The sequence below is a fragment of the Salmo salar genome, chromosome ssa15, assembly GCF_905237065.1.
Source record: "Salmo salar chromosome ssa15, Ssal_v3.1, whole genome shotgun sequence".
Classification (NCBI taxonomy): domain Eukaryota; kingdom Metazoa; phylum Chordata; class Actinopteri; order Salmoniformes; family Salmonidae; genus Salmo; species Salmo salar.
In genome coordinates this window covers 66930948-66938827 of record NC_059456.1, presented here as the reverse complement: position 1 = coordinate 66938827, position 7880 = coordinate 66930948, and the positions used below count along the sequence as shown (strand labels likewise).

At 43.8% G+C, this 7880-nt stretch overlaps 1 long non-coding RNA gene across 1 annotated transcript; it reads left to right on the top strand.

Annotated features, from left to right (window-relative positions):
- The first annotated feature begins 2529 nt into the window (after positions 1-2529).
- Positions 2530-7880, top strand: LOC123727294 (uncharacterized). The gene is made up of 3 exons (XR_006759227.1): positions 2530-2871; positions 3319-3595; positions 7333-7880. It is a non-coding gene; the product is annotated as an uncharacterized lncRNA (long non-coding RNA).

Genomic DNA, 7880 nt, shown 5'->3' with positions numbered 1-7880 from the left:
CCAGAGCATAGCTGGGAGCTGAGGGGTGTCTATAACAGGCGGCAACAGTGAGAGACTTATTTCTGGAGAGATAAAAAAATGTAAATCAGAAGCTCGAACTGTTTGGGCATAGACCTGGAAAGTATGACAGAACTCTGCAGGCTATCTCTGCAGTAGATTGCAACTCCTCCCCCTTTGGCAGTTCTATCTTGACGGAAAATGTTGTAGTTGGTGGCCTTCCTAAGCCAGGATCCAGACACAGCAAGGACATCAGGGTTGGCGGAGTGTGCTAAAGCAGTGAGTAAAACAAACTTAGGGAGGAGGCTTCTGATGTTAACATGCATGAAACCAAGGATTTTATGGTTACAGAAGTCAAGAAATGAGAGCGCCTGGGGACACGCAGGGCCTGGGTTAACCTCCACATCACCCGAGGAATAGAGGAGGAGTAGGATGAGGGTACGGCTAAAGGCTATCAAAACTGGTCGTCTAGTGCGTTAAGGCTTCACCTTCAGCCAGGGCCACCGGCAAACGTGTAGAGAGAAGACATTTACCGCAGCACTTTTCAGTTAAGCTTACACAGTATGCTTCTCAGTCTAAATAGTTCGAGCATATACAGTATTATGTCAAACTTTTATGACGTTTTTGTTCGTTTTGGTGTTCGGTAGGTTGTTTTTAGGCTGTTCATGCACACTTAATTTTTTTATTGAGTCAAGTCGAAGTTCGGTAGCCGATGTCTACGCCCCTTCATCAGTGATTGGTCAACAGTACTACAACTCCTGGTATGAGTGGGAACTATGGACGGGATTCTTCAAATAAGTGTTTGTTGTTGTCATTCAACGAGGTGCAACTAGTTTTCATGTACATTTTTTCACTTGAGAAATACTGGACCAAAAATCTTGATGTAAAATTGCGCGACTAATTCGAGATTATGATTTATCTTAGATGAATTCTGACTATTTTGAGGAAGTGATACTGGGTATGTTCTTCCTACGGCGTCTCAATAGGGAAAAACTAATATTGCCGTTTTTTTCAAATTTTTCAAGGAAAGTCTTAAGGGAGTGTGCGAGTCACAGACGTTTGCTTCGCCTAGCTTAGTTCTGCTAGGAGCAAACCGAACCTAGTTTTGCGGACATCTAAAGCTTACCGTATGCTTCCCAGTCGAAACAGTTTGTGCATACAGTATTTTATGATTACATTTGATGTTTTTGTTCATTTTGGTCATCGGCACCTTTTTTCCTCCAGCTGTTCTTTCACACACAAGTTTCTGATGGCAAATCGGAGTTCGGTAGCCAAAGTCTACGACCCTTCATCGTTGATTGGTCAACATTACTACTTCTAGTAGGAGTAGGAACATGTAGTGTTGGTTCTCATTCAATGAGAGACAAGTTTTCATGCACATACTTTTTTGCTTGAGAAATACTGTACCAAACATCTTAGTTCGATGTCAAATTGTGCAGCTAAGACCTCTGCAAAAAGGTCAAAATTATTGACAGATTTCTTGATCTACCTTAGATAAATTTTGACTATTTTGAGGAAGTGTATACTGGCTAAGATGTTGCAACGGTGTCTCGAGGCACAAACAGTAAAATTGAAAAAACATAAATCTTGTTTTTCAAGCGAATGTATTTTAAGGGAGTATTCGCCTAGCCTAGTCGAGTTCTGCTAGAAGCTAACCGAACCTAGTATGCGGACGCCTCACCACTTTTGATTTGGTTTATTTAAAAAAAAATTACGCAAAAGCATTGAAAACAGGGACAAAAAGTATGCCTATTGTTTTTTAGACTGACTTACCTCATAATTCGGCAACTCGAGTACAATTAAGCCACAGAGTTTCTAAACCCAAAGGCGCAACACCGCAAGACTTCCGGAACGCATGTGAAGCAGACCAGACCGGGGTTTGGGGTTTAAGAAGTCAATGAGAGAAGTAAAAATTATTTCTTAGTTGTTCATCTAAATACACAGCTTAGATTCAAGCCAATGTCTTAAGTAGTTGAACATGTTATTACTCCAACCTCGTGAAAATGACAAACTGACATGTTTTCATTTTCTTTAAAAACAGCTTAGCTAGCCAACATCACCATGACATCACCTACAAGTGTGATCAGAGATTTCTATTGTAGAAGCAGTTTCTGCCTGTCATCATACTGTACTGTTTTTGATTCAACCTTGTTCACATTGCCAGTTTGAAGTGACTCAAATCCAATTTTTTCGCATATCCAATTCGAATATGACTTTTTTCTGCAGTCTGAACAGCCAAAAGCACATGGAAATCGGATATTTCAAGCCACATCCGTAGGTGGTTTGAAATCAGATACAAATCTGATTCCTGGCCATGCAACTTGTGACTAAATGGTCAAATCTGATTTATTTGCCCTCAAGTGGATTTTAGACAGTTATTTGGCATATCTTGAGGCTTGCTAGCTACTCTGTTGACAGTTTGACAAGAACATGTGGTAGCTAACTAACTAGCTTATTAATTGTTTACAACAAAAAAATTATGAATGTGCTAGAAAGCTAAACAGCTACCTAGCTAGCTAGTTGACCGCTGTGGCTAGCCAAAAGGTTTTGAAAGTTGGATCATCTTATCCATCGAGGCTGTAAAAGTGTTCTTACACTATAATTTTGTAAGAAAGCATCAGGGAAACCTAGGCAGGCACATAGAATTAGGAATTAGAATACAAGGACTATTGAGAGTAAATATTAGTTCATCAGGAGAGCTGTAGCTCCCCCCACCGGTGATGTGGAGCAGAGCATGCTGGGCGATCTCTAACTGAGGAGAAGGAAGTAACTACAAAAAGTACACAAGCCGTGATAAGTTCCAGCCATCTCCTGTGATTACATTAAGTTAGCATTCTTTGTTTTAGCCAAGGCCAGTGTGCGTCCTTAAGAAATGTGAGTTCATATTTCTTACAATTCATGTGTTGTGGACGCACTCCTTTTGTTATGCTAATTCGCGTTTTTACCGCGAGCTAGCAACTGTAAGCTTGCTAACCCTGTTGTTTCTGTCATCTAATTTCAGACATTTAGCATTTCAGTGTATAGTCTTATATACTCTGTGGTTATATGGATGTATACTGTATAGATTATGTGGGTATTTTGTTAGCAATGAGCCTTGTGGATGCATAATACATTCAAGTTCATGCAGTTGTGTGAGGATGATGGTGCTGTGTAGTTGCACTCTGATTATTCATTAGTGAAGTCACAGCCATGTTGTTAGGTTGTGTTGCCCTGTGCAGCAGATAACCTATTGTAGCCATTTTATTTGTAGTTTATGTAATTGGAGGTTGTATTAAGCCTACACCTGCCATTTACTATTGTATTTCATTTCCCCCTTTTCAGAACCACACACTCTTGTTTAACACGATTGTCAAGCCATACGTTGTTCTGTGCCGTTACTGCTCTATGTGAATCATCGTCATTAAACAACCTCAACTGGAATCCTACCGGTCTGTCATCTGTGCCCTTACAAGCACCTGGAAGAGATATGGGAGAGATATAGTGCTAAGTTAAACCTAAACCTATAGAATATACAGTCCACCAAGTCTTCAACTACATTGTGGTCCATTCGAGATGGATCTTCAGAGCTTTTTCCCGGAGCAAAATGCAAGACCACTATGTGAGTAAAGCTTTCACACACCCAGCAGGTCGTCCGTAGCGTCAGACACGGCCACCACAGCATCTACAAGATAGGCTATGTGAGCCATAGACCGTACGCATCACCACACCATAGCACAGCACGGTATGATGTATATGGGCAGGGAGAGGAGTGGTATTCTCATCATGAAGGAGTGGCCAAGATGACCTCCTTCTCCTCGTCATGTGCAACCTCATCCACTCGCCAGGTTCAATGGGATGCTGCCCCAGAGAGGGTATGGTTCAGAACCCCAGCTAGCACACAGCCTGCAGAGAAAAAGAGAACACATGGAGGTAAGCAGAGAAGCCTCCACACCCTACGCTTACTGGGAACACAGGAATCTGCCAACAGCTTACCAAGCAGAGCTAGAGGAGATCCGGAAAGAGAACGAGAATCTGCGTATCTCTCAACTAGCCGTTCAGAGAGAATTCGCCAAGTTTGATGGAGTTAAACATGAGATGAGGAAGCTTGTGTATAAATAAGGTCTGCATTCTCCAGTCTCCCCTTGACCTGACTAATCAACAAGAGTCTGTCCCGGCTGTACGAATTGAATTGGTTCTCCCAGTCCACCACATTCCCCCACCTGAGCTAGAGGAAGAGTTCAGCGAGGAGTACAGTGAGGAGTACGATAACAATGAAGACGAATGCGATTATGTTGAGTGGACTGATTCACCACCATGGCCTACAGAGGGAAAATCAGAGCAGCCAGAGAAAGAGCAAGTAGTAGACCTCCTGGATAAGATGAGTGAGTTCAAAGTCATGAGGGATCAGCCTACTTCCGCTGCTGCTGAGCAGACCAGCATCAGTAGTCAAGACTCCAGGCCACCCTCCAAGAGAGGCTACACCTTCGCCGCGTCTCAGAGAGTCAAGTTATCACCCAGATGTGGACTATAGCCAACCTCCTCACCAGGCCAGTGCTGCACCTTCACAGCGCTACGTCGGTGCAGGGCTCACCTTCATGCAGCAGCCTATGAGCCACGAAGAGCCAGAGCACCCACTATGTCGCCGAGCAGGTCAGGTTCCATGGATACCTAGGCCAGACCGTTAACCCCATTCTCAGCCCAATAGAGGCTTCGCCGCAGCAGTGCAGACCTACAGCGGGCCTAGGCCAACGATCCCTAACTTCAACAGCCGTGACCCAAGTGAGTTCCCTCGCACTAGGCAACATCCTTCCAGCTGACGGGAACGAGCTCTTCAAGTATCAGATCCTACTACGGCGCACAATTGGCCCAGCGTCATCTGGGTTAGGGTTTGGCCGGTGTAGGCCGTCATTGTAAATAATAATTTATCCTTAACCGACTTGTCTAGTTAAATAAAGGTTAAATAGTGTGTCACTTAAAGCTAGAAGAAGCCTGCCTAGTGGCAGATTCATACCTCAACTCCCCCCACGCCTTACTCAGACACCATGGCAGCCCTGAACGAGATGTTTGGACAGCCACATCATGTTGCCCTGAAGAAGATAGCCAGTGTCATGGACTCTCTCGATGTACGCCGTGGAGAGACAGCTGCCTTCGGGAAGTTCGCACTACAGGTCCAGTCCTTAGTGGGCGTGCTCCGGATCACTGGGTCCAGGTGGCAACATAGAGCTGATGTGTGGGTCTCATGTGGCACGCCTACTCAGCAAGCTACCACCCGAGATGAGGTCAGTCTTCTGCCGTCACATGTTTCATCAGCCAGGTACCACATACACCTTACTTGAGTTCTCAGAGTGGTTACAGTACGAATCCTGGTGCCAAGGGCATAAAGACAGACTTGGGCAGAAGTCAGAAGGGCGCCACGGGAAATGTGCAACATCCATCCTTCACAGAGCTAAAGACACATCTTGGGTGCGTCACTCCTGGGAGTACTGTTGCGGTTCCACGAGCACGCCGTTGGGATCAGTGGCGACATCAAGGGGATGTTTCATCAGGTCTGCATCCTGCCTGAAGTTAGGCCTTCCTACGGTTTGTGTGGTGCGACATGAAGAGAGAAGAGCCCCCTGTTTTTTTGCAGATATTTCTAAAAATCTGTTTTTGCTTTGTCATTATGGGGTATTGTGTGTGGATTGATGAGGAAAAAATACTATATAATACATTTTAGAATAAGGTTGTAATGTAGCAAAATGTGGAAAAAGTGAAGGGGTCTGAATACTTGCCAAATGCACTGTATAGCGCCAGGAATGATTGGGTCTGTATGGAAGGTAGGGTTGTTACTGTACCATGGGGTGAAGAGGTACAAATTTGGGAAATATTAGGAAGAAGAGAGAGAGAGGAGGAAGATGGAAGGGTTGAAAGATGGCAAAGATGAGAGTGAGAGATGAGGAGAGGAAAATTTGAGAGAGGGAACAAAGAAGAAGATAGAGGATTGTATGAGGACCCTTCCGAAGAGGTGTGACTCTACATGGGGAAGCCTAAAACACACTGCATGCCAGTGTAGAGGTTGGGTTAGAGTACAGACGTTGGGGAAGGGTCGCGTCACCACCCCTCATGAATCATGGGTAACGTGGGTGAGTCGGAGTCCATCTCGTTCCCTCTCTGACAAACAAAAGCACTTTCCAGGTTAAATTCCAACCCTGGAAACCATGTGTGAGTCTTTCCCCCTTTGAGGGACCAGGGAACAGCACGCCAAACCACTCAACCACCCGATACAGCTCACCTCAAACACCCCATCCTGATCATTAGGTTCTTTTAAAACAAAATGCTATGGATTATTTTAAAATCACAAGGCCAGGGTGTTACCAAGAGTTGGGAAGTGCGCGATTTGGGCAGCACAAGCAGCATATATTTTTTTGGTACGATTTTATTTTTGTTTTTTTACATTAAAAAACATGCACACAAACAGCCACAACATCACCCATGCCCAGACCCACCTGCTCACACCCCCATCTCCAGCGCCCATATCACTCTCTGCCACATGGCCTCCTACTGCACTATTTTGGTGATCTCCATCGCCCACGAACTTTCAACATTTGGATAGGCCTAATAAACCATTTGACCTTTCCATTGTGTTAACGATAGAAGATTGGTTGATTTCCAGTTTTTCCCCCTCAAGATGATTGATGAGAAAAGTATCATCCAACCAATTGGGTATCTCACTGCACATATGCCAGGTAGCCTAGCGGTTAAGCGCTTGGGCCAGTACACCAAAAGGTCGCCGCTTCGAATCCCCAAGCCGGGAAGAAAATCTGCCGTTCTGTCCTTGAGCAAGGCAGTTAACCATCAACGACTGCTCTCGGGGAGCCGAGGACGTGGACATTGATTAGTAAGGCAAGCCCCGCACCTCTCTGATTCAGAGGGGTTGGGTTAAATGCAGTAGACTCATTTTGGTTGAATGCATTCAGTTGTGCCACTGACTTCGGTGTCCATCCCCTTTCCCATGTCTTGAAATATGCAGACAGACGGATTAAAAATACATTTACATTGTGATACTTCTGACAGCCAATTTTCTAACACCCCACCAATTGGACTTTATTGCATTCCCAGAGGCATGGATTATAGCCGATTTGTTGAGATGCAGTTAAATGCATCTAAAATAGACCTAGGTCTAAAATCTAAATACAAATCGCTGGAAAAACACAGAAGAGAGGAGACGAAGAAAAAAACCTGAATCTGTCTTTAGTTAAGCTATCAAAATTCTCAACTAGCAATAGGCTATTGAGCAAACAGTAGCCTTGTTTATTTTATTGGAACTATAGTGGAGAGTGCGCATATTCACTGTCTGTCTTTTATTTTCTCCCCCAGGCTAGATGGATGTCATAGCCTACAATATGTGTCTCACCTTTTCATAGGCATCGATTAGATGGTTGCATTCAAGACAAGGTCATTTTTGCCCTAAGACTTGTGTAAAGTTGATAGAATATTTTTCAAAAGGGTTCACAGCTGTAATGGCTGCCAAAGGTGCTTCCACCAAGTATTCTGGGGTATGAAGACATAGCCTACACAATCAAGACATCTTAGTTTTTATTTGTTCATTAATTAGGAACACGTTCTATAATTTGTCCTTCACTTTGGAAATGTGGAGTAGGTTGTTTGCATCGGTAGCAAAAAAAATGTAAGAAATGTCTAATTTTAAGGCAGCAAAATGTGAAGACTGCGCAAGGGTTGTGGAGACTTTCACTAGGCACGGTGACTATGGTTTCATACGTTTGTTTAGTTGATTTATAAGCATTTTTTGAATGGCGAGATAAATATTTTTCAATAAATAGGAATCAGTGAAATGTGCCTGAAAAACCAAGATATGATGTTGTCCAACATATTTGGGTTCTGTGAATAAAACGGGTTGAGAGCAA